Genomic DNA, 27,627 nt, shown 5'->3' with positions numbered 1-27,627 from the left:
TTTAGCTACTCAAGTCCATTGGTAGCCATTTCAAAATTTATTTGCTAAGAATTTGGATATTTTTCTTGATACTATCATCCTTTGGGGGTATTTCATCTAACTGCATGGCAACTCTAAGTGCAAATCTACTAGCTTCAAATAGGCCCAATGTTGGTATGTGTGAAGATCATCTTTGATCTTTTATATTTTGCAAGTTTTCTATGAGATTATTTCTTTGAATGCCTAACCATGGACACATTTCATGGAAATCCATATTATTCCCCATCCATATCATGAGAATGCTATATCTCATCCCTCTTTCTATCAATATCAATCCCAACCTCAAGCTAGTTATGCCCAAAATTTCTATCATACTTCCACACCTGCTCCTCTAGCCCCAACTTCTCCATATAAAAGGATTGAAAATATGTTTTTGGAGTTCCAAAAGTATATTTACATGAAGTTTCATGACTGGAGTGAACATTTGATGGATTTCAAAAGGTATATGGGTGAGGAGTTTCAGGCCTGTGGACATCATATTAGGAAAATATGGAGACAATGTGAGATTGATTGGAAGCAACAAATGGAGATCCAATAGGGGGAATATGAAGAAGATTATTCTTGTCATGCTTCTCCTAAAAAAGAGACCCTCATTTTCACACTCTCATTCACTCTCCAAGGTGTGAGATGAGAAAGGCCTCGTTTGAGGAAGACCTTGCAAGAAGGTTTTCTATTGTAGAAGAAGAGACAAGGCTCAAGATTTATCAAGTGCAAGTACCTGAAGCACAAGAGCCTCCAAGGAGAATATTTTCTATCTTTAGATAGAGCAACCCTTTTATCTTGCAAAACAACACACAAGAGCCAAAGACACACTCACAAGAAACATTGCCAAATCCATTTGAAGAATATCAATCTAAACACAAGTTTTCTAGCCTTAGAAGAAGTGAGCATCCCCAGATTTCCATTCCATGTTGTAATCATCAACATCTTGCAACTCCTTAGCTTTTTGTTGAGAGATCACCAAAGGGGATAGAGGAGGATGAGGTGCTTCCTATCCTTGAGGAACTAAAGACAATTGATCAAGCTTATGATAGAAAAGAAATATTAGTCTTGCTGCAACAAGAAGAAGAGAAAGACAATCAGTTGCAATAGAAAGACAAGCATGAGTAGAAGGAAGAAGAAAAGACAGATGCAAGTTATGATCTAGAAAGTGATTTTTCTAGCATCATAATAGATTTTTTCTCAAGCTTGACATTATATTAGTAGCTCCCAAGGAGGTGGCTCACAAACACAACCAAAACAAGGTGGAGATAATTTCTTTGCAGGAAGAGGAGCCACTTTTAGAGCACAACAACACATGGTCAAGGCTAATTTCTTAGACCAAGTTGCATCAAGAGGATGCCCCATCAGGCATCCAACTCTACAATAAATGAAAAAGTTTCCCCCCAATCATGCTTACTTTTGAGCATGATGATGATTTCCAAATGAAGGAGCAAGTATATCTTGCTCAATAAGAAAATTCTCCAATGCAAGAAAGCTTCATTATTTTTGGCATTGGGAAGAAGTTCCATGCAACAATGTATTTGTTATGCTTGCTTCTATTTTTAGTTGTCCATGTGCATGGAAGGAGATACAAACTTGCAAGAAAGGGTAGCTATTTCAACAAGCCAGTTAATAGTTTTTCTTGATTTTTATTGTTTGTAAATACTTGTACATAGTAGAGTAGGTGTTTCTAGCTTTCCAAGAAGTGCACATGTATAGTTTTCTAGAGCTCCCTAAAGCTTCTTTGTATTGTTGGTTGCAAAATTTTGTAAAGTTTCAAGTGAGATAATGCATCATTATCAACTAGTGACTCTATGCCCAATGGATTTCCTAAGGTCACTGATCTATCTTATCAAGAAAGCATCCCCTCTGAGTCACTAAGAATGTTGGCTATTTTTTCCTCCATTTACTCTATCATTGATAAATGATTTGAGAGATCTTCAATGGGATCAATTCTTTGTAGTGGGTTAACACACTAAAGTTGGTGGTTAACATTTTCTGTTGGCTCGGTTCCTTTTTTTGCTGAGTAAAAATTTTGTTTTAGTGCCAAGTGACCCAGTTTCTTTATTAATTGAGTTGGCTTAGTTTCTTCTTTTGTCAAGTTGCATGTAATCCAATGACTTTCACATTTTTTCAAAACCCCTTTTTTCCTTTGTAAAGATGTGAGAGTTGGTGGATTTAATCTCATCGTCATCAACAATTGTGTCTTAATCTCGATTATCCATTTGAAATGAAAGGATCTACATTGATGGTTGTGTTTTAATCATTTTTTGGGAGATTTTCATAGCATCTAGGTTGTCCATTTTAAATGGGAGATCTTAATCAATGGTATACCTTTTGCTTGGAAAAATTAGATCTTTTCCACATGGGTCAACTGTATAGGTGTAAATGGGTGGGTTAATGTGCACTAGTACATTTGGTCAAAATTTTGACCTAGTTTTCAACCAAACTTTGACTGAATTTGACCAACACATTGGTCAAAAAAGTTTTGGTAAAATATTTGACCAACCTACGGGTTGGTAAAAAGTTTAACTAATACATTGGACAAAAACTGTTGAAATTGCTAGCACATTTTCTACCATTCATTGTTTGAACTTTCAACCAATGCTTGGTAGAAAACTACAGGGCAGTGGTCTAAATTTCAACCAATGCTTGGTAGAAAACTACTAGGCATTGGTCAAAATTTTGACCAATGCTTGGTAGAAAACTATTAGGCATTGGTTGAAATTTCGACCAATGCTTGGTCAAATTTTTTTTGAGGCTCACATTTGTTGAGGTCCACTTTAGTAATGGCCCTTCCTGTGAAATTGTTGTCTGAAACCTTTCTAATGAGATAATGTGTTATGAGCTCTTCATCTGTGGGATGGAACGTGAATCCAGGGGGCAGTTGTGCATCACCCATATCATGATAGCCATTGCTGAAGTGGACCTCAACAACTATGAGCCTCAAGGAGGGTTCAATTCCCTCCTTTATTATTCACTATGCATATAATCCCATACACCCATTTGATCTCAAATGATGATATGTACTGAATGTTGAGTGTCTATGTTGAGTGCTCCAAAACCATCCATTTCATGCCTTCATCTATACACAATTTCTTTCTAGTTTCTTTCTACTCGCATGCCCATTTCATTTCATATGATCATTTGAAAATTGTGTCACTCTAAGCTCTCAATTGTTTCCTCTTGATTGATTGGACTCGCTAAGTTGGCTCGCCAACTTGCCCCACCAAGTTGACTATTCAAGTATGTTTTCCAAGTTGACTCTTTGAGTTCAGTCATCAAGTTACCCCACAAAAGTGCCTCATCGAGCTCACTCACCAAGTTAGCTCGCCATGTCACATCTCTAAGTGGCCTTGCTAAGTCAGATCACTAACTTGCCCCACCAAGTTGCCACTTTAAGCCCACTCACCATGTTAGATTGTCAGGCTGGCTCCCCAAGTTAGCTCGCCAAGCTAACAATTGAAGTACACTCACCAAGTTGACTCTCTAAGTTTGCTCACCAAGTTTTTCCCCTAGGCCAACTCTCTGAGTTAGCTCACCAAGTCACCCCCACTTGCCCCACCAACTCACCACTTTAAGTCAACTCACCATGTTAGCTTGCCAAGCCAACTCCCCTAGTCAGCTCACCAAGTTGGAAATTCAAGTATGCTCACCAAGTATACCCCCTGAGTCAGCTCACCAAGTCACCCCCACTTAGTCACCTCAACAAGTTGACTCTTTAAGTGAGATCACCAAGTTAGCTCACCCAGTAGTTTCACCACCTTGCCTCGGCAAGTTGGCCCACTGAGTTGCTTCTCTAAGCCCATTCACCATGTTAGCTCACTTGTTCGGCTCACCAAGTTGACTGTTCAAGTATGCTCGCTAGGTGGGCTCGTAAATTCACCCCACCAAGTCATGTCAACAAGTCGATTGTTCAAGTATACGCTCACCAAGTTGACTCTGAGTTTTCTTATCAAGTCACCTCACCGAGTCACCTCAACGAGTTGACTCCTTAAGTCTGTTCACCAAGTTAACTCTTCAAGTTGTCTCACCAAGTTGACTCACAATCTCATCTCACCAAGTGGGGCTCTCTATGTAGGCTCACCAATCTGCCCCACCAAGTCACCTCTTTAAGGCTGTTGACAATGTCGGCTTGCTAGGTCTATTTCCAAAGTCGACTCACCAAGTCAACTGTTCAAGTATGCTCACCAAGTCACCTCACCAAGTTGACTTTTTAAGTTTGCTCACCAAGTCTGCTCACCATGTCAGCTCATCGAGTCAGCTCACCAAGTCATCGTTCCAAGTCACTTGAAGCAAAGAAAATTTTTGTGTCATTCAAACTTACCATATCTGAAGGGATATAGTGGTTGAAAGTGCATATTAGATTCATGGCACTGAATATGATGGCTATAAATTTCATATCAAACCCATGTAGGATAATATCAATCTTTCTATTATAGATCATACTTCATATCATACCTTAAAGTGGTCATTTACTAATCCCAAAGTGGTCTGTAGAAGCCTACAAGAGCTAGCTAACATTTGGATGTGATACATGTTGATTATATGACATTAAAACCTATGGATTGAATTGTTACAGTTTGATTTGTGACTAATAATAGGTCTGTAATCTCTCTTTTTAGTCTTAGCAGTAAACAATAAACTCATATTTTGCCATATCATTTAGCTATACATGTTTTGATTCATTGCATAGTCATTTCCTTTAATCATTTGTAATGTGTTATCATAAACAAGCATCAAAGTGAGCTTATTCTCATGAAGAGGGAACATGAATACCAAAAATATCATTAGAACCATTTTCATTAGAGCTAATAAAACAAGCACATTAAGCTCTAAACCTTGTTTGTGTTCCTCAAGTTAAATGGTTACAAAACCAACCTTCAATAACACCATTTTCAGGCTGCATATAAATGTCCATGGCATTGTCCTCACTGTCCTTACCAGCATAATCATTTTTCAAGGGTGGAACTTACTTTTCATTTCATCCTCGTGTGCACCTACTTGCAACAGGATGAACAGTGATACAACATTCCTCAACAGAATACAAGCCTTGAATTACACATCCAGTAGACGCTAAGTTTTAAATTTTTATTCTTTGATTGAAATTTTGCTTCAGTACCATTTTGATCTTTTCACACCTTCATAACCATTGTTCCTTCATGGCACTATCCTCATTGTCCTTACCAGCATAATCATTTTTCACGGGTGGAACTTTTCATTTCATCCCCGTGTGCACTTGCTTGCAATAGGGTGAATAGTGACATAACATTCCTAAACAGAATAAAAGCCTTTGAGTACACATCCAGTAGATACTAAGTTTTTACTTTTTATTCTTTGATTGAAATTTTACTTTAGTACCATTGTGATCTTTTCACACCTTCATCCCAATGCAAATGAGGACCCTCTCTTTTGGCTTTCACAGTGTGTACTCTATTAGTTTTAGTTGTAGCTTGGCAACATTTTGAAGTCTCAGGGGCTATCAGATGGAAATCTTGAGCAAGTCAGGGCCCTGGTGGCAAGTATTTAGTTGAGATCAATTAGTTCAAATTTGATCTCAACTCAAAGGTATACAGTTGAGAATCGAGATCAATTAGTTTAAACCTGATCTCAACTCAAAGGTAATAGTTAGGGCAAGCCCATGAAGTTGGATGAGTATCGATAAGAGTCAAGTAAAACAAATATCACTTCAAGTCTAAACAAGTTGAGTTTTTTGACACTTAGTCAAGTTTCCACATCTACTATAGATGGAGCCAGAGAGAAGCTTGATTAATGCCCTCCTCTTGAGGCTCTAAACCCAAATTCATCACAATTTCCTTAGTCTTGATACAATAACCAGATACTTGCAAATTGTGAACTACATTATGTGTTCGAGCATTGTCATTGTTAGTATTCACTTAGCAAAAGTTGTCCCTCTATTCAAAAATTCATTTCCTATAAAGAGTGAATAGAGAAAGGAACAATGGGTGACTGATGAACAAACATAGTGATGCTCTTAAACAATGTTGTATGGTAAATTTCAATATGATATCCAGGATGTGACCAAGCATCCTTCATGATGCTCTATATTTTCCTATTCGAATATTGCCAATTTTTTAAATGCAAGGTAAATACCATTCAATCAACTTTGATTACTATATTATGCATATTAAAAGCTCTAATCATTTGGAGGACAAGCAGTGGAGCTTCAACACCTATTTGTCTGGGACGAAGTACTTTTGTTGCTTCTATCAACAATTTAGCACCTTATTAGAAGAACCACAAATGACATAGCCAATAAATTATTCCAAGTCTCCTCTAAGATGTTCCCTAACACTAGGTGACTACCATTGGCATTGATCACCTTTTTTTACCATATTATCCATATTACAACTTTACTACTCTAAAATGACGTCTAATCAATACAAATTCAGAGCTAGTACTTTAAAATGAAGTTAAATCAGTCTAGGAGTTAGAGTAGCAACACCCTAGAAAAAGATTCATGAGAAAAAATATTAGCATTGATCTTTAGCTAACTCATAATTTATTGATTAGAATTGCATAATGTCTATCTTTATCCACATCCTCAATTACCTTTTCTTTCTCATCCACTGGTGGGAGTGGAATCTGCAATCAGGTAGAAACCAATTCCAATGTGATCTCCACATGCATTAATTTTTGTTAAAATTAGATAGGCAAAATAGTGTACAATTTGTTATATCAGAGTTCATACCTTGATTCTCCTCATCTTATTAGTGAATTTTGAATTGACTTCGAAGACATCTGTTTGTGCCATAGTTTTTGTATTTGGCTCTTTATTGAGAATTGTATGTTTCACACATGAAAGAGAATGTAGCAATCTAACAATATCTTCATTGGTCAAATTCAATTGAGTCTTCACTTCTGAGTAACTTAGCCTTTCAGATGCATTGAATAGCAAGAATTCTGATGCCTATGTATCATAACCATAGAGTAAGTTACACAAGGAAAAAGAAGTGAATTCTAGTTATATCAAGGAAACAAACACTGATAAATGTGATGTATTCACTTTGCATATTTATGGTTTCTATAACACATCAATTTTAGTTTTCCTTTAAATAGATAGGATAAGTAGAAAATGAATCAAATTATCAATGTATGGTCATTAATAATTAATGACATTGACCATTGCTTTAACTTATCCTACCCAAAAAATTCTTAACCAGAAACTGGAAAAATAAATTCCCAATAATGATCAGTAGAAAATGACCCATAATGCCATTTTATATGAATCAAGGAATCTAACTGTCAACTAGTAATCAACCAAAAAGGCAATTACCTGGTAAGTAGTAACAACAAGTTCCATAGGCTTAGGGTAAAACTTCCCATTAATATTACAAGTACCCAGAGATTATATCCATGTAAGCTTTCTATGCTTTGTCTTTGTCTGATAGAATTGCTTGAACACCTATACGCATCTTACATGCATTAAGTAGCAAAGGTAAAAATGTTAAATTGCTGCAAAAATTGGAAAATTTAAAAGGTATATTGTATACTAAATGGGCATACCATTTCAGCTGGCACATTAAGATCAAATGATTTGTAACTCGGCCAAAACCCAGTTGTCAAAACTATCACAGTTAAGTCTATGCCAGGATGTGCTTGGGAATTTTCATTAAGATAATCATCAAAATGCCCTCGGTTCTCCTTTGGTAATTTTAAATCTTTGACCTACATACAAGCACAAAGATTTTTACACAATTTACAATTAGATTAACTTCATTGATAAGAATCAAAGTGAGTTGTTTATTTATGTATGATGCAGCACACCATTTCCTCCATTTTAGAAGTAAACTGACCACCACACTGTTGCTTTAGCTTTGTCAATATGCTTCTTTCATGATCATCATTTGCACTTTTATCAAAAAAAAGTCTCTGTGCAAGCTTCTTCCTGCACTTTCGACAAATATTAATTATATATCATAACTCTTTAATCACAGGATCCACAATAGTTGGAAGCTTTGACCTGTATGTTAGCTGTGGCTTGGCCTGTAGTAGAAAAAAATTCATTAGTATATGCATCTCAACATTTAAAAGAATACATCAAGCAATTCAAATTAGTTCCAATCTATAAATTAACTGGCATTTGTTTCTTCTTTAACATATTCAACAATCAAGTACAAGGTTTTTTAGTTTGGACTCTTCTCTAATGAGCATTCCCTTACAATCAAATTTACCTACTTTGGCATTGTAGTTTGCATCAAGGAGAACATTTGATGATTTCAAATCACAGTGAATGTTAGATGGATCATAGTGCTCATGCAAATGGTTCAGCGCTCTGTAATATTTAGGGCATAATGACTTTAGATTCTATTGCACTATCTTTATTTTTACAAAAGAGAAACATGGAGAATTTGCTCTTGGCTTAAATCATTATCACTATTGGGTCAAACCATTTTCTTTGAAACTAAATTAATAGGCATCATAAAAGAGATAAAACAATGCCAAAACAAAGGATGGTCTATTTAGAAGTTTTAATAGCCCATAATCACTTTAGGAGGCTTATTGAACCTATTTAGAATTGAAAGTGAATAAAAATGGGATAAGGTTAGGAATTGAAAGAGAATAATAAATGAGTATAGAATCTCACTTGAAAACAAATATAACTAAAGATTTAATGTGATGAAGAAGACTAGAAAAGAAAATGCCAATGAATAGAGCAGACCAGGATGTAATGATCATGTGGACAAAAATACAATCAACCCATTACTCTTCCCATTAGAATAAATTTTGAACAAAACCTTGTAACCACTTCTCAATATTTTTGTTAACACCACAATGAACAAGAAAATTGACTGTGTGGAAAACAAGAAAACTCTTTGGTAGGAATCTATCTCGAGACAAAAAAAAACCAAAGCTGTTATTTATTTTCCATAGCTACATATATTTGTTATAAGTATTTGTTGTTGCATCAAAAATCTCATGAGTAGGAAAATTCTAATCAAAGATTTTAAAAAGACTTGGCCTATAAACACAATTCACCTCAACAAATGAGCTAACATCAAGAGGAAAAATAAGAGACATATAGCTATAGAACCTAGCTCACTCACAAGCAAGCATGTGCCCTTGTCAGAAATCCTGTCAACATTCTTCCCCAAAGATGGAGATGAATCTTTGATCAACCATTTCTATTAGAATGATATTGTAGTATTTACCCATAATGGTCATTTAAGTCACCTAATGCATAGTTTAGAATATCATTATTGACAACTATTATTGAGGGTAAAAAAAAAAGGGTAAATATATAAAGGGAACAAAATGATCAAATATCAAAAATTATAGGTAGCCACACATAAATCCCATACCACATTTTCATTGTATGTTATGGGCAGTAGTATTTGTGCATCATTTTAGACCTATGACATGCAAAGTGTCCATTTTATGTTAGTTTGAGCTTCACTTGGTTTCAAGAATACTATAATATTCTCTACTTAACAAGGCCAACCACGTGAAGGTGGAAGCTCATTTGGCCTCACCCCCCTCCCCCTAACATCAATCTAAAGTACCCATTATCATCTAATTACATACTCCATTCATTCATTCATCCATTTATGAACTATAACATTCAATCAATACAATCACATAACATTCATTAATATGATATAAAATTCATTAATACACAATCATAATCAAAACTTTATTAACACATAACAATATTCATTAACATAAAATAAAATTCTATATTAATATGCATCATTCATACATAATTACTTAAAATAAAGTTCTTTCATTATCCAACAAGGTTTATCAAAGAAGATTTTAAAAACATCAAATTTTTTTTTGGTTTTCTGAGCTCTCTTAAGAAAAGTGCTCATAGGAGCATCCATATATGCTTCATTCTCCTCCTCTTCTAGCACGTGTAATGTCAAAGTATGATCGCTCCTTCTCTTTGGAGGAGTAGGAGGTTGCTGCACTAAAGGGGGTTCTATTGCAAGAACATAGTGAATGGGATAAATTGGCATACTCTTTTTCTTTTTCTAACTGTTACAAGTTTTTAATTAAGTACGAGTACAACATAAAATGAATTTTTCTTACCTGACAATGCCACATCATGTACATTAACATTTTGATCTACGTCAACATGTTGAACACTTGGAACATGGTCCACCCCTACAACATGATGTTCAACATGCTCTGAAATATTCAAAAATAGGATACACGTCAAATTCAAATTGAAGATGTTAAGTTGTATTCATAATTGCATAATTAGTTTCCAATAGCAAATTAATACCTCCACCACTATAATGCAAATCATGGCCTTCATCATGAGCAAGTTCTGTGGTAGGATATGAAGGCTGCAGTAAAATGTTATCCACATTGTTATGTAGTCAATTTACGTTTAAAACTAATACCAAAAAAGAATCTTCTAAACTATTTAATTTCATTTACTTTTCATCTAACCAATTTACCAATGAGATATCATTTGGTGCACTAGATTCTTGGGCAAGGCTTATAGATTCTTCATGTATGCGTGCAACCACAACTTTATAGCCTTCCTTCAAGGCAATTTTTCTAGTTTCATCTATGACCTCCACATTGAAATCTGTGCCCTATGTTTTTTTCTTGATGGCGTTAGTTTTCCATGTATGGTTTCATTAAACAAAACTTGTTGCAACATTATATTAAAAAAAAAAAAATTCATTGCTCTACTTACAAGTTGAGACTACAGATTCATATAGCCACCAGAGCCAAGTTTGTGTTGGCCAACTTTTTCTACTCTCGCTTTTGTAGCCATGGATGTGTCCTGCAATCTATGAAAAATGTCAAACATCTAAGATTATATATTTACAAATATCAATAATTAGTGCATGATTACAATGTACTTAATACTATAATGACATACCTCTTTTTTCCTTGTCCTACTTCATTATCTCTATCTTCACATATCCTTTTCTCCTTTGCATCTTCTATTATTTCATTCCACTCCATCAGTGGAATCATAGGAGGATGGTCATACTTTGGGTTATCTTGAAGAGCCCTTCTATATTGACCCCTCACAGTCTATATATGCTTTGCTGCTCTTTTCAGAAGTAGGCCAGTGTCAAAAATGTTTTTCCCAAATTTCTCCTCAATAGATGTAATCAGCTGATTTTTTAATTCCATAGCTTGTAAATTCTACATTTAAAAAAAAAAATAGATTGTTAGATCAATAACTTTAATATATTACACTAAATAGAAGAAAAGAAAAATTATGTACCAATGATATGAAACTATGTACCTTTTATGTATGGTGGGTCCAAATAGTCTCAATGTCATATGAAAAAGATGTTCAAAGAAAGAATTATTACCTACAAAAAAATAAAGGATTTATCAGTCCAAAATGAGTAATGTAAAAGTAAACTAAATTTACACTTTAAATAATATCAATTTTCAAGAACCTAGAAGCTTTCATTCTTTTAATGGAAACATAGTTTTCTTATTCAACAACAATGTCCCTTCATACGAACCAATACTAATGACACGAACTGCTCCAGGAAATGGATCAACTTCAGTAGTATTGCTCTTTGTTGGTCTATCAACTGAAACATCATAACAATTAAATAAAAATTTTAGTACTACTCTCCATTGGTCTATCTCCTTGCCTATGTCCATGTCTCTCTATGTATGAGTATACATATACGTATGTATGTATGTATGCATGGTGTCTATATACATGTGTTTGTTTGTATGCAAGCTTCTGTAGACATCATTTAAGCATCGATATGCTACTTCATTGTTCATCAACTTGTAGAAAGACATTACAAAATATAGCACATTACAATATATAAAAAAACATGGTTTTACCAATTCTATTGGGCATAGATGATGATGTTTGCATGGTCCTTGTTGCCGACAATATAGCAGACAATAGTGGACCATCAATGAAAGGAGGAGTTTGCACTTCGTCATGAGCTGAAGAATAGAATATTGTTAGCAAAGACATTTGCAATGGATAAAGATCAAATGGGATACTAGTGTGAAATGTCCATAAAAAAAAAGGTAAGTGTTATAATGTTGATCAAAACAAACAAAGTGTTACTTACACGAAGGTAATGCGAAACAACCCTGACCATGTTCAGCATGTGATGTCACAACTAGCACATATGTCTATACAAGAATGCATAAAATTAGAAATCATGATCTATAAGATACTATAAAATATTAATAGCTATTGAACTTCTATTATTGCTTTAGTCGAATTACTGCTTACCTTCAAAGATTGGATTCTACGGTCCAATTATATTCTAAGTGCCTCTTTCTCCTCACTTCTATCACCCTCGATGATAATTTTAACAAGTTCATCAGTGTATCTTTGAGTAATTTTTTGGGTGATGAATACAGGGTCAGTACTAAGGCCAATGTCATGTAGATATGACACTCATATTAGATATGACACCCGTATTTCAGATTGCATTTGATTAGTGATCATTGTAGCTTTTTCCTATCATTTGTGACATCAAATATTCATATAATTTCATTAAAATAACTCCAAAGCCATAAAGAAAAGAACATAATAATATGACATTTGTTTCTATATTAGCATTAAAATTTACAATAATTAATGTTTACCTCTATTGAAGGTGTCTGAGATGGTGCATCCATATCACCCTATGAAAAAATTAGTAAGTCTTAGAAATCAGCAGCGAAATTAAAGTAGTAGACTTACCAAAAAAAATATTAATAACAAAGTAGATTTTATATGTAAATCATTTGTCTTAAGTTAAAAATTTAGCATAACTAATGTTTATATCTAAAAAAATATTTGACATGTTCTACTTAATGTTTATATGTGCACTAAAATATGATCTAGAAAGGGCCTTTCCACATAGTATGTTGGTACTATTTGGCAATCATCGATCATGTGGTTATTTTCAAAATTCTTATGCAAAAGGATTTGTTGGAAAACGGTTAGAGGGCATTTAGTGAACTAGAAATTGAAACCTTCCTGAAATCCAGTCAAAAGATTGATGTTAGATATTTTCTATGGTAATTGAGGGATACAAATCCCTATAATCATCTCAATCCACACATATGATGTGGCTTTGAAGTTTTGAATGGTTCAGAAAGCTACATATTTAATAAATAAGCTTCTCAAATATAGAGTAAATAATTTTTTGGTCTAGCATCTGAAAATTCTCCCTTGATCCCCTAAAATCAACATCATTCTCATCTTCCAGGGAGTATTTATGCTAGCAATCATATCAAGCCCTAAAACATAGAAGACAATAGCATAACATTGCTAAGATACATGTCGGTAAGGATAGATGGGAGAAGGGTGTGTAGAGATAGCTAGACCTTTTATTAGACTGAGATACAACACCCATCTAGAAAAATGCCACACTCTTAGAGTGGTGTAGGATATTTGTGGAGTTTTCTGCTTGCATAAGATTCCCAAGCTTCACAATTCATGGATTTTGTTATCTTTTCATTGCTAAAACTTAGTTGTTTCTAAGATTTGAATGCATTCACCTTCAAGTACACAATCAAAGTTCTTCAAAGTTGTATCATAAGTTCAGTTCTTTCTGAGGTATTCCTTCTAAATTCTTATGCATGGAGATGTGTATGTGTGTAAAAAGATAAAGATATTGTTAAGAAGTGTGGGGCATTAAGAAAGATACTGTTGATGAAAGATCAAGTAATACTACCCTTAAGGCAAAATGTGGAAATACTAAAAAGAGAATCTTCCAAGGCTCCATCTACACCTACATAATATAATGGGTAGAAAAATACCATAACAACTGAGTTACATATGCACAACTTAATTACCAATCAAGGCATCTTTGATCAGTGTCCTTGTTTTTGTATTCATTCTAAGTTACTCTTTGGTCCAAACTGGTTATAGGTGAGTAAATTGCTCCATTTGTAGGGTTATCAAAAAGAGTTGTAAAAGTGAATTAAAGATGCATTTATTGTCTCTATTAGAAGGTGTTGTGATGATTACGCAATAAAGACAACAACGGAGCCTCACAACTAGTGTGCTGAGTTCCCATGAAGACACTAAGAACTCACACCGATGTGAATTAAATAATCAAATCCATATTCATGCATTGTGATCCTCATGATTGACTTAACTACCATTTGCTACCCAATTTTCCTTATAAAATAAAATTAGGGGCAATAAATGTTCATCATCAGTACAACCATACATCTAAACTTTTAGGGCTAGAACAATGGACTGAGTAGTAGAAACGTATGTGACAGGACATAAGTCAAGATTGTTACTAATACTAAGTTGGTTGCATTTTGAACTCTTACAAATTCTGAAAAGAATTTTCCCTCTTATATTGACAACAATTTGAGTTACAGACATGCAATAATATCAAGCACACACTACAAATTTTATTTATCTTTTACAAAATTGTTCCATTAACTATTACTTACGCACTGAACTGTTACTTTATAGGGTACACAATTCTGAATCCATTCCCTATATTGATTTCCATTTCTATAAATTGACACAATCAGAACAAAAATGTCTAGCTAACAACCTATGCATTGCAATGTCATAAAATATTTTGAATCTTTGAAAAGGCCTAGATCAACATACCTATTTTAGCAAATAACCCTTCAATGTCTTTAACAGATCTCTCCAAATCAGAGAGAGGTGTGTAGGCCTACTCGATCAAAGTGTTTCTGCTCACGATACAACATCCCAAATGTAAGTCTCATCTAAGAATATCCTGTAAACTACATCTACTAAATAACACTACATGCATAAAAACCTGCTTTCTTTTGGTTTGATATTATGTATTCTCTTTCTTTAATTACAAATTTTGCCTATTTTTAATCTTCCTTTAAAGCTGATATTGTTTTCGTGGATTGCTCAAGAATTTTCTCTACACTTTCAGATACAGTTAAAAAATGGAGGCCTAATGTACTAGTGGCATCATAGTTCCGGCCAAGGAAAATTGCATTGGAAGATTGATATAGTAGAAATAATATATTAGATTAGGAATTATAATTATATTAACCATGAGATAAACCTAATATAGCCATTAGGATATGTGAGACTAGAAGGAACAATATGATTAATCATGATAGCCTTTTAAACAACACTAACTCAAATAACTTGTGGTGCAATATTATTTTGCACCTTGAAAATGTACACATATATCAATGTCTAATAGTGTATCAGTTATTCATAATTTTAAATTGTTGTTCAAAAATTGATATTTGATACAAAAGTTTCAAGTACAATGTTTCTTTAGCACTGTGGCTGTCAAGTTTTCAAGGAAATGGGGATTGGTAGATCATATTCCTTAAATAATGGTTGAAAAGGGGATCCAACACCAAGGAGCTTTCCTTTAATAATATTTTTAACATCTAAGATCTATAGCTCAGCTGCATTTAGCTCTAGTAAAACAGTGTAGACTAATGTAGAAAATATATGAAAAAATGAACAATGTTTGATGCATGCATAGTAAGAATAAAATCATAACAAGATGGGCAATAGAGGTGGACAATTACTAGGCCCAAATAAGTGATCACTTTGTCTGACTTATTCAATTCATCCCCTACAATCAATAATGGATAATATTCTTTTGACTAATTAAAAAAAAATGTGAAGAGATATCCCAGAAATACAAAGAACTCAAAATTGACAACCACATAAATTATGAAAAATCCTATGCATGAAAGACTTTTTTTTTCTCTCCTCTCATGGCATTTACACAATGCAAATATTTATTATCCTTTTTTGATGGAGCCATGAGAACACAGGATATGCAAACAACTGCAAGAGATGTGAAGAGGTCACTAAACTCCCTATTTTCTAAGCATTGGCCACATCTTCAAGGCATGCAATTTTTGAAAACATAGCAAGGCATGTGGACTATTAAAATACATCATCTGGTGCTCAAAACTCTATTATTTAATTGATGCACAATTTACTAACATAAACTAAGTTTTTATGTACATTCTTGCATCGGTATCTCTGATACGTTTTTCTGCCATCTATAATGCCAATTGTAACATATTATGGCCTTTGTAAAATGTAATATGCTTATAGACATATGAAAAAACCTCAGAATGGGGTAATTTACTGGACTAAAAAGATAAAGTCTAAAGAGAAAATGGAAATTTGGAAGAAGAAAGAAGACTTCCCTGAACAGATCTTAAGACCATTGGTAGTATAAGAGTGGCAATGTACTATGAAACAGTGAAATTCTTGAGGACAAAAGAACTAATGTAATAGTTCTATTTGAAATCAATGGCACTAGAATTGAGGATTCGCAAAGCCTGTGATATAGTAGATGAAGCATTTTTCTATCCCACTGTGCTTGCTAGTTTGGATTGTTATTGATGGAAAAACTACTATGCATGTTAGTTTGGATTGAGATTGATTGAAAAACTACAACTATTGTGTTAAGGATATAGAATTCTGCAAAACAAAAAATAGAATTACTAAAAAGCCATTAAAATTGTTTTGCCTATAAATAGTATGAGCCACATTAAAGTACAAGATTGCAATAGTAATCATATATGCCAAAATCTCCTAAAGAAAAGTTCATGCAATTGATTATTTTTCCCAAGGACTGAGACATGCAAGTGGGGAAAATGTAAATCCTAATGTTTCAACTGAAAATTAAAAATAACACAATTTTTTTAATTTAAAAAATCGAAAATCTTAAATTTAATTCAATAAATTGATTTATTGTGCATAAACTATCAAACTTACAGAATCACAATAGCCAATATGAATCTACTCAAAATGATTTTCATCAATGCAATCATTCCATTCTATATTTAGTAAAAGCAAACGAAATCCCTCCAAGACCAATAAATTATAATCTACTATATTATCTATAGTGTTAATTCTGAGCATTGTCATTACTGTAATTTTGTTTAATTGAAGAGCTACCCTAGAGAAATCTAGTTCAAGAATAAAGATCTATTATTAATTAATATTATTTATATAGTATAATTTCATCTATAAAAGAAAACACTAATGAAAGGAAAGAGAAAACACCAATTTTGCATTGACATGGATACAGTCCTATAGGCACAATGTTAGATATTGACACAACCATTTTAAAGACCTCTAATATTGATATACAGGTGTGTAGACGAAAGGTATGGACATAGACCAAAGTAACTAATAGATTTTTTTTCCCAATAACTATGGTTGTGCCTACCCTCATAGATTTTCATCCAAATGTGGATGTATCGACAATGAATTTTAACAGTCTCTCAGAAAGCATCAAATTTTTTTGGTCTCTTAGAATAAGGTTGTGCTGAATATGAGTTTCTTGCAAAATTTTAGAGACTTACGATTCACAATCCCCCTTCCAAGCCAAACTTTCTGAAAGCTAAGCCGCTCTTTACTGCTATGAGGTAGACTTGAAAATGAAGAATAATATGAAGACATTCAGGAAAATTCTTGCACAAAATTCATCTAGTTTTATCCAGTTCCTTGTCTCACAATAGTCAAAAACTCTTAGCTCCAAACACTCAATCTAGAGTAGTTGAGAACTAAATTTCTTAAATTTCTTATACACCTCATACTACTATGGATATTTGTTTCTGTTATACACTCCCACATGCTCTTCACCAACAAAACACCTATCTTTAAATATTCTAAATCAGAGAATGTTGAGATCAGCTCAATATAGCCTTGTCCAGCTTTTAGTCTGCCATCTACTTTACTTTTTAAATTTTTTTCCACTTTGCACCATAGCTTTTGCTAAATACTGACAAGTATTTTAAGAAGGAATAACTTAAACATCACATACTAAGCTTAATTTGCAGACCAAAAGTGTTAAATAGTCAAAGTTACCTTTTTTTGACAAACTTAATTCTTCCCTTAGTGTCTAATGTTTAGGGGTAGCCCCTCGAGAGACATACCTTCTCTCGCATTGGTATTTTGAAAACACATCTGCCAACCCTCTACAACACTAATCAAAGAGGGAAAAAATAAATGTGTCCATGGTTGAGGTAAGAAATATGCAAGTTTTCCATAATGAACATAGCAAACAAAATTTATCCATGAAAAAAGAACAATTCTATTTGCTAAAAGGAAAGAGATTAATAACTGTTTAACCATATAGCCTTGGCAATAGTTCTCAGGAACCAATAAATAGTAATTACTTGAATTTCTTACTTCTTTGATCGATGTCTCTTCTGGCAATGTTGTGACTCCTCTACCTCTATATAAACTTTACACTTTGACCTTTGATGATTTGGTAAGAAATTAAATCATATTCACCATTCAAACAATATAGAACTTTCCTGCAATACTGAACTATGTATCTTCCACACTAATGAAAATGTTGTCAACACGATAAAACTAGCCACCTTGTAGCTCCTAGTTTTTAATACTAGAAGGTGACATGCAAACAAGGTAAAACAAAACAATACTAGTGCTTGAATACTATGAAGTGCAATAAGACTTTTGAGTATTTGGGTCATCCCAACTATCATATCCTCCATGTTAGATAGTGTAAATTAATCATCTGATACTAACAAAATGGTCGGTAAATAATCGCTCAACACCCAATTTAGTCAACTACATAGCCATTCACTTTACCATCCACCATGAATGTTGCATCAAACTTTGACCAATAGTACACTTCACATTTGTTATGTATTTCTATATATTGGATGAATTAGTAATGCAATCTCAGAGCTCTTTTACAGAGTTTCTCCTTTGTGCCTTGTTTTCTAGCATGGTATTAGAGCCAATGGTTTTGGTGATATTGGTTGATGTCACTTTGTCTAAAATTGCTTACAGTTGTGGATGCTCTATTAAGGATGGTGCTGAAAGGAGGCAACAATCAAGCAATCTAAAAGTTGCTCAGTCAAAGGAAACCATTGTTTCAAGTCAGTTCTCAATCTGCTAATTATATATCTTGATGTATGTGTAGATCACCACTTTCTAAAATAAGGAGAAATAAGAAATCAGAAATAGTTGCCAAAGTTTAAATCTATTGACATGCTGAATGGTGTTTCCACTAGTTAAGCATTATAAGCTATTATCAATCATTGACTTGTTTATCCCTAATAGATCCCAAGAAAAAGAGAAGGCACATGAAAGGCCTCTAAGAATTCCAAAAAAATTTGAGTTTTAGTAGCATAGAATATTTTTCAATTGATGCACCATACAAAGTTATAATCAGTTTTCTTTATAACATATGGCTTAAGATAATAATGGAGGCCTGAACTCCCAAATAGTTAAGCCTTTTTTGGTACATCTAGAGTGGCCAAACACTTGGCAAGTCAAGGTAAGGTATTTTTATGGAAATGATTAAGGATGGGCTAAAATTGTGTAATCACTTGGTGCACATTTAACTTTCCAAATGAATTGGGTATAAAATGCCCCACTTTTGTCTCTGAAATCTAAGAAAAAAATCAAAGCTATATATCATCTTGGTATTGTTGTGGCACACCCCCATTTTTCATTCCCATTCTAAGATTCTTAGGCATTCGAATTGACCCTAGTTTATTAAATATTTCTTTAGATATCACATGGTATAGCATCCCTCATTATATTTTAGGAACTTCTATCTATCCCCAAATAGTGATGGTGAATTTATTATCACATCTAATCATTCTTAAAGAGGACTTGATTTTTGTTAGGGTGATTCAAGCCATATGTAAATAGAGCTAGGAATTTGTAGCCATCCACAAAATAGCAGGATTCTTGACATCTCTTAGAATTCTCTAGAGTTCCTAAAGTATCTTGGAAGTGTCTAGGCATTCTCTAGTTTAAACACCTAGGAACAACAAAAGAAAAAAGGAAGGAGTTGGGCCCAAAGGCTCTTCTACTTTACTGCAAATACTTCTATCTGCAAGTGATAATGCAACTAGCTCTTGGAAAAGGTGTGAGGGGTTGTAAAAATTTAACCTTGAAAAAAGGATTAAAGGTGGGATTGATATGAATCCCTATAAAGCTAGTTTTGTTGTAGGTAGAAATAGGTTATTGCCAAAAGATGATACTCAGTCTCCAAATAGTAAAGTAGATTTGGTACAGTCAAATGCTTATAGATATCGGCTATTTATGAATCTTAAGACCTCAAAGATAGTTTAGAGGTGTGCAAATTCCTCACTTATCAAAACTTGTGAGAAATGGTGTAGATAAGAACCACTTACAATACTAGAAGATGATTTTATTTAATGAATCTAGAATTCCCAATCCTGAAATTCAAGTAGAAAAATGTATTATAATGGCTCATAGAGAACTTACACAAAAAATGAATACACAATAGAAGATGAAAACCCTCAAGTATTGTATGAGACATCCAAAACTTCATTATAGAAATTAGCTTTTCCTCACTCCTTTAACTTCTCACTGTCGAACACCACCCATGCAACCCAAGTAAAGGAACCTCCCAAAATTAGTGTGAGGAGAGAGGGAAAGAAAATTTCAATCAACTTCAGCATCAAGCTAGGGACAAGAAATCTCATTACCTACCAATCATATCATTGTCTCCCTCCTTCCCTGATCAATCTTCTCATTGACAACGAGCACCAGCTGGGGATTGAAATGGATTGTCGAGTAGGAAAGGAGGAATGAAAGGCAGGGGAAACTCTTTCTTAAATTGTTGGATGGGATTCAAGATTTGAAAAGATGGACTATGAATTCATATCTTTTCTTTCTAGAATGTAGAAGAAAACCCTTACACAGCTCCAGCTCCTTCGTGCACTCTCAAACATCAACGAAATGCTCCTTCACGTGCTCTCAAACATCAATGAAATGAAAAATGTTTTTTCATGTTGAAGTTAAGCCCGTGTTGGTCAAAATTTTGACTAAAATGCACTTAGATTTTTAAAAAGAGGATTTTTCCCTTCTCTAATCTGACCAATGTAAACTTTTTTAATTGAAGGTCTAAATTTTTGGTCGAAAAATAATATCAAATGTAGTAGTGTAGTTAAGCTAGAGATAAAATAATCATGTTGTACTATGATAACATTTCTGATATAGCACAATATTATTAATAAGAAAATGATGCACCAAAATATCAAGTCCTTCATGTCATAACATTACTAATAGTTGTGTCATTAAAATTCTAGATCATACCTAAAGTGAAGTGGCAAGAAAAATTAACAAAATGCACTAATTTATTGATGCACTATCATCCAGCTTTGTCAATGTCAGTATTATCTCTTTCAAAGGTTTCAAAATTTTTGAATATCTTTAAGAAAAAGGACCCATGCCAGATCGTGAAACTATAAGAGTCCCCGTATAATCCCTATCTCTTACAAGTTTAAGAAACTCAACCTGTATATCATAACTAGTAGTTTAAAAATGTCATGATTGTGAACATAGAAATAATTGACCATCCTTTTATATCAAATATACTAAAAATTTTAATCAATGAGAACATCTCAATACTTTCTTTAGTTGAAATAGAAACACAAGATTTTCCTCAAAGAAGTTTGAATTCCACTGCTTGATATTTTTAACAACCTTAACAAATATGCCTTTATTTACTAGTTCTTGCATCTCCAATACAAATTCAATTTTATCAGCATAATTGTAATTCAAATTACCCTAAATAAAAGATCAAAAATAATTGAGGGTAAGTATCTAAGAAAACATGATCTCCTTAAGGCAAAATTGATCTTTTTTTCCTCACATGTACATGATCAAGAGTCTTACTACTAATTCCAAAAAGAAGTTGATTATGATCTCTTTTTTTGGTAGAATCCACCATTAAATTACCTTTTGATTCACTCTCATTATGTCTCCCTTTCCACCTAGGATGATTTTCTAGATGTACTCCTAATTTATCAGTATGACAAGTCTTGTTGGAGCTGCAAGCTTCACTACCATGAACATGTTTGATTGGAGATCTCAATTCAACATCTTAATCATGCTTATGTAAGAAATTTAATGGGAGTTCATACATCACCACGTCATTTGGAATGGTTTTAATAACTACCTACTCTTATCCACTCCTAATGTTAATAGTAGAAAATTTCTTTGAGCATGTATTATCTGGATTGGTATCATCTGTAATTAGCTTCAATGATCTACTTGTGAGAGAGATGTCTAAACCTGTCAACAAAAGTCACAGATTATGACAATTTGAAGTAAATTCTTTCTGAGGATAAATTATTTATTTAAAAAATTATTGGTGTCTCAAAACTAACAAAAGACACCCTTTGAAAATGCATCTTGCATTTTCCTAAATCCATAAGTGACCTTATATGAGGGAGAAATTATACTAGAATGTACAAGGCCTCTATATACACAATATTCTTGAACCAGGTCATCAAGAATTCACGTGTTCAACTTCATTCGGCTAAGTTCATTCTATGAGAAAAAATACACATAAGAAAATAAATTCATTCAAAAAACCTGTGACAACTTATCATGATAGACAAAATGGAGATGATACGTTCTATTTGGCAAATAAGTTAATATCCCCAAGGAAATACCAAATTCAAACTCATGCTCAGGTTGCATGTGTCAACATTCTCCATCGACCTTAGTCACAAGGCTAACTAACTTATCAAGAGTGTGTATCCCAAAAATGAAATTGGTATAAATGTTACAACCTCTCACTGCAGGAGAATAAGAGATCAAATTATTTTTTTGCCAACAAATTTCTGTTTTTACTCATTTTTGATGATTGAAGGATATCCAAAACACCTACTTTTCTCCCCCATCCACAAATTTCACCTTCCCTTCTCAACAAAATGCATCCTCCTGCTTTCACTTATTTGATATTAATCACATCATATTATCCATAGTCTAGCCTTTCCAAGGATGCAATCTTGCAACAACTCATTGTTTTGTAATCTTCTTGCCTTCATGTTCTGTATGGACTGATACTTCCTTGGCCAGACATTTTTAGCAGACCCTTCCTCCTTAGCACCCACTAGATCAAAACACCAAAGCTACAGAAGCCACTACCAACATGCTATGTACACTGTAACAAGAATGTCTTTGTATGCAACAAATATTTTTTTAATGACATCTGTCCCTTTTTTATTAGAATGTATCTAATAATCAAGGTAACTAAGAGATTCATGTATGCTTCTTCATCCTTGTATGATTGATCTTCTATTTGAATAAGTTAAAATCCTTTAGAGTGTCAGTGGATAGAATGTGTGTTTTAACCTCTCGTGTTCTATAACTTCAAAACAGTTGATGTTAAAAATAACCTTTTCCTACAAAGTTGTACCTAAATAATCTACATTGCAATAGACTCTATTGCCCAAGTAAACAAGGCACTAGTCCTCAAATTCATTGATAGATTATCATTTGTTTTGTATATCCAAAATCAGTACTAGCATTCCAATTTGACTAAGGAATTGAATGAGAGGCAAGAAAGTCAAGACAAACATAAAAAGGCCTTAAAAGAGAAATCAAATGAATGTCACTAATTTAACACTCACATCGGACAGATACAACTTGATTTAAATGAAACAAAGCACAATGAGCAAGAACTTGAGAATGTGAATCAAGTCTTAAGGGTTGACAGAGCCAAAGCAAAGAAATTCAAGCAAGAATTCAAATTAAGCACTGAAAAGCTTTATGAGTAGCCAAAAAGGCAAAAACCAGTTGGAGATAAGCAAGGATTGCATTATGAACAAGAAGAATGTTCTAAGACAACAAATTTTAGAGCATACCAGATTGAGAAACCTAATGAGATGCCTACAAATAAGACCAATGGATAGAAATTCAATGTCAAATGTTTTACATGCAACAAGCTTGATCATAGGGCAGGCTTACTTGTACTCATTTAAGATCATAAGTAGTTAAGAAAACTATAATTTGCAAAAAAAGTTGAACTGCACATGGTGTAAATATGTACAATGAATTGGAAATTTAAAAAACAATTAGTGTTCCTATATAGGAAGATAAAAACTGAATGAACAGTTCAATGCATGTTTTTTAGCTGATCTAAAATTATGATATCACTTGAAAGCTAAAATAGTTTTCTTTCATCAAGTGAAAAGTATACCTGAACCAAATTTATCAAATAAAGTCTAATTTGCTAATAGAAGTGGTTGTAGTATTCTAACAAAATAAATGAGTAGACATAATTTGTTTGCCAGTTTGCAAAAGTTTCTTTGATAAGCCTGACATATTTAATCATTAACTATTAGTTTTGAAAAAGATTGTACTGATCTTTCGTTCTATTTTTATTTGGTGGAATGTCTACCCCACACATCTTATTTTTTCAAACTAGTACCTACTTCAAATCTATCCTAGAATTACTTTTTAAATGAGGTTCCCAATGAAATCTTGGGCAAATCTTAAAGGGTTGGACTCACTAAACTATCTGAGGTAAAATTCTAGGTAAGAAGACATCTTAACAAATGATTAATTTTGGATTCTTTTCTATGAAATTGAGTTAAGCACTAGGCTCCACATTATAATTCATTCCAAATGGATTTTATTCTGGGAATCCACAAAACCACCCAAGTCCCATCATGATTGATGGCTAGTGCACACTGACCTAGCACTTGTGCACAAAGCATCCTCTTTTTCTCAATGCGTGGAATCAAAATTGTGCATAATTTGGCTATTATATTTGTAAATTCATCAGATGGAAGGGATGAATGGGTCACATTGAAGGATAAAGATAAATTCATCACTAATATTCCTTTCTTTTCCCACTTTTATTCTCTCCATCCACCAATGCTATCGATTTGGCCTGATACTCAACATCATTCACATGTTATTCAATACCATTCCCCTACCATTGGGTCTTTTACTTTTATGGAAGATTTCATAAGTTTATTTTGTTTCCTAATATGCATCATAAGTTTATGTCATACTTCATTTTTCTTTTCAATATGGAATCATGAGTTTGTGATGATACTTCTTTGATTAGAATTTAAAATTGAAAGGTACTTATTTCACTAAATTTGTTTATGATAAAATCTCAGCTTCATTTTTTATATCATATATGAAAATCAAAACTTCTTTTTTGTCATAATCAATCATCCACATTTCAATATCATATTAATTTGACTCCAAAATTGATTTAATGGTATATAAAAATTGTGAGAGAGCATTAATTTGGAAACCATCAATTAGTTACCAACTAAGTTCATGCAAAAGTGATTGAAACCAATATTTATGTGACTTCCAGGAATATTTAGTTTTATAGTTGCTAGAATTACAATCTGGTTACATAAAGATGATTGATTCAAAAGTGGCTTGAACATCAATTATGAATCAAACCTTAGATTCAAGGTAGACTATTCCATTACCGATTGTCCTAATGAACAAGACCTATGATTATGTTTCATGTGGAACTCACTTGGGTTTGAAACCTTGTGTGATCCATCTATCAATTACTTGTGTAATGTCAAAAGATTTGAATACAATAGAATAAAACTATAAAAAAAACAAGTTCTTGTGCAATCTAAAACAAAACCTCCAAATAGAGCTCAACAAAAGAGTGTGAAAACAACATTACCATCAAAAATCTAACTCAAATGTTACCAAAGCCTCCATTATTTAATGATATTCTCCTTGACTAATTGATATGTAGATGCTCATTTTCTTAAGGATGACTTGATTTGACAACATATACTTTGCTCAAACTTGATGGATTCTTGGAATGGATGAGGGAGTGGCTCAATTTATAGAATTTTGGAATGGAGAATGGATAATAAAGATCTAATGATGAGATCGTTGTGAAGGATGGTTGACAGGATCCCCGTAGGATGAAGGTGAAGATGAAAGGTGGAGATTGAAGGTTTTAAATTGTGAATAGCTCAGATGAGCTTACTAATCATAGTAAGTGGTTGAAACCATGAGGGAAATAAGGGATGTGTGCATCTAGATTGGCTATATTCTTGGGCTTCATGGAGAGAATAATGGAACTATAATAACAAGTGCCTTTCGATATTTTGATTCGTGGAACATATTAAGTGGCTTCAGGCATATTTAAATACTAATATTATTAACTATTTTAGCCATGTATGAGGTGAAAAAGAAATTTTTATTTATTTATTGTGACAGAGTAGAAAGAGGAATTACTTAAATAATAGGAACAAAGCAACAATATGATTGTTTTAAGAGGAACGAGGGGATATATGGCACCAGATTGGATAAGCAATTTGCCCATCAATGTGAAAGTGGATGTGTATAGCTATGGCCAAATGTTGTTGGAGCTCGTCAGTGGAAGGAAAAACTTCAATCCAACATAAATCCCAAGTAAGCAATATTATCCAGACTGGCTATTCAATGAGATGGTGGATGGAAATTTTGTGGGCATGTTAGATCCAAGGCTGGGCAGTGAGGTTGATTTGAAACAAGTAGAAGTGTTGGTGAGGGTGGCATTTGTGTGCATTCAAGGGAACAATTTTTCGAGACCTCCCATGGGAGAAGTGGTGGCAATGATGCAACAAAAATACACAATACTGACTCCCAAATCCCAAAAGATCAACACTAGGTTCTATTCCAAAAACTCTATTGAGTGTAGCGGAATATAGCCACATGCTCAGAGTAAGTTCTTTTCCATGTTCACTTCTAGTCACTGAAAATAAACAAACAATATATCACAAAACAACTTACCAGATTCTCTTTAGCAACCCTCAAAGTCTGGTTTGATTCACTTTGAAGACCAACCCTAAATGAAACCAAGCTTTGCAAAAACCATGCAAAATTGTAAAGAAAATCTGAAACAAAACTGGGCTCTCCAAAAACCATGCGAAAATGCTCCAAAAATGTGAAATGAAATTGGGTGCGGGAAAGACGTAAAAGGACAAATGTTTTTTTAACTTTGCAAATGTATAAGCCCTGTGTTGGTCAAAATTTTGACCAACACAGATCTTATATGTAAAAAAGAGAAATTTTTCCCTTTACATTTCAACCACCCTAAATTTATTTAGTTGATGGTCAAAATTTTTGGTCAAAAAATGATGTTAAATGTAGTAGTTGTGTGTGTTATCCCATCTCGCATTTTGTGACAGTACAATGATTTGATTTGCTATGGCCATGAGACATTATAAGGACCAATTCTTTAATGTAAAGTGACACTTTGGGCCTTGTTTGCATGATGCAAATGCATCTCTATGCCTCTTCAATGCTTGGAATGATCAAATCTTTTACAATTGGATGCATTTTTGTTTGTTCTTTCCTATCACTTCCAACAACAAGTTTCATTTCAAGATTAGATTTTATTCTGATATTCAACTATTTCTCTTTGCAACCTCAACTCCAATCTTGATCAGATTTGTGCTTCAAGTTTAGATTTGAGTTATGCCTGATCTATAAAGGCAAGTAGTAAATACCTTTTCAAGGTTATTCTCTAGTTCATTCTAATAACATTATGCTCTGCAACTATAATTCTCTTTTCCCTTTCATTAATGAAATATTTATTTCTCACATCTTCTTTCCATTCACTAGTATGTGCATATTTATTGCCTCACTTTGAATGTTTCTTTTCCATTTTCTTAAATTTGCATGTTGTGTTAATTTGTTGGTAAGTGTTGTGTTTTCAATAATTTCTTCCTTTCAGCATTCATTCAATTCCAAAAGTACGTGTGATTTCTTGGAAGATAGATTGGAGTTAAGTTTATTATTTTTTGGTCATTTCATTGATGTGTTGTACAAATATAGGCAGAGTTATAGCCACAATTCAATGCAGTGCATTGTTCACTTTTCCTTTCAACAATTTCTTACATGTATTCCTTCTCAAT

The 27,627-nt window shown here is 33.5% G+C and overlaps 1 pseudogene; it reads right to left on the bottom strand.

The window, feature by feature from the left end:
• Positions 1 to 6,537: 6,537 nt before the first annotated feature.
• Positions 6,538 to 27,627, bottom strand: part of LOC149561072 (cullin-1-like) — a 40,234-nt pseudogene continuing 19,144 nt past the window's right edge.

This window comes from Cupressus sempervirens, chromosome 4, assembly GCF_028749045.1.
Source record: "Cupressus sempervirens isolate cs-2001-9-10 chromosome 4, ASM2874904v1, whole genome shotgun sequence".
Classification (NCBI taxonomy): Eukaryota; Viridiplantae; Streptophyta; class Pinopsida; order Cupressales; family Cupressaceae; genus Cupressus; species Cupressus sempervirens.
The sequence above is the reverse complement of the archived record's forward strand: the minus strand, read 5'-3'. Positions and strand labels throughout refer to the sequence as shown.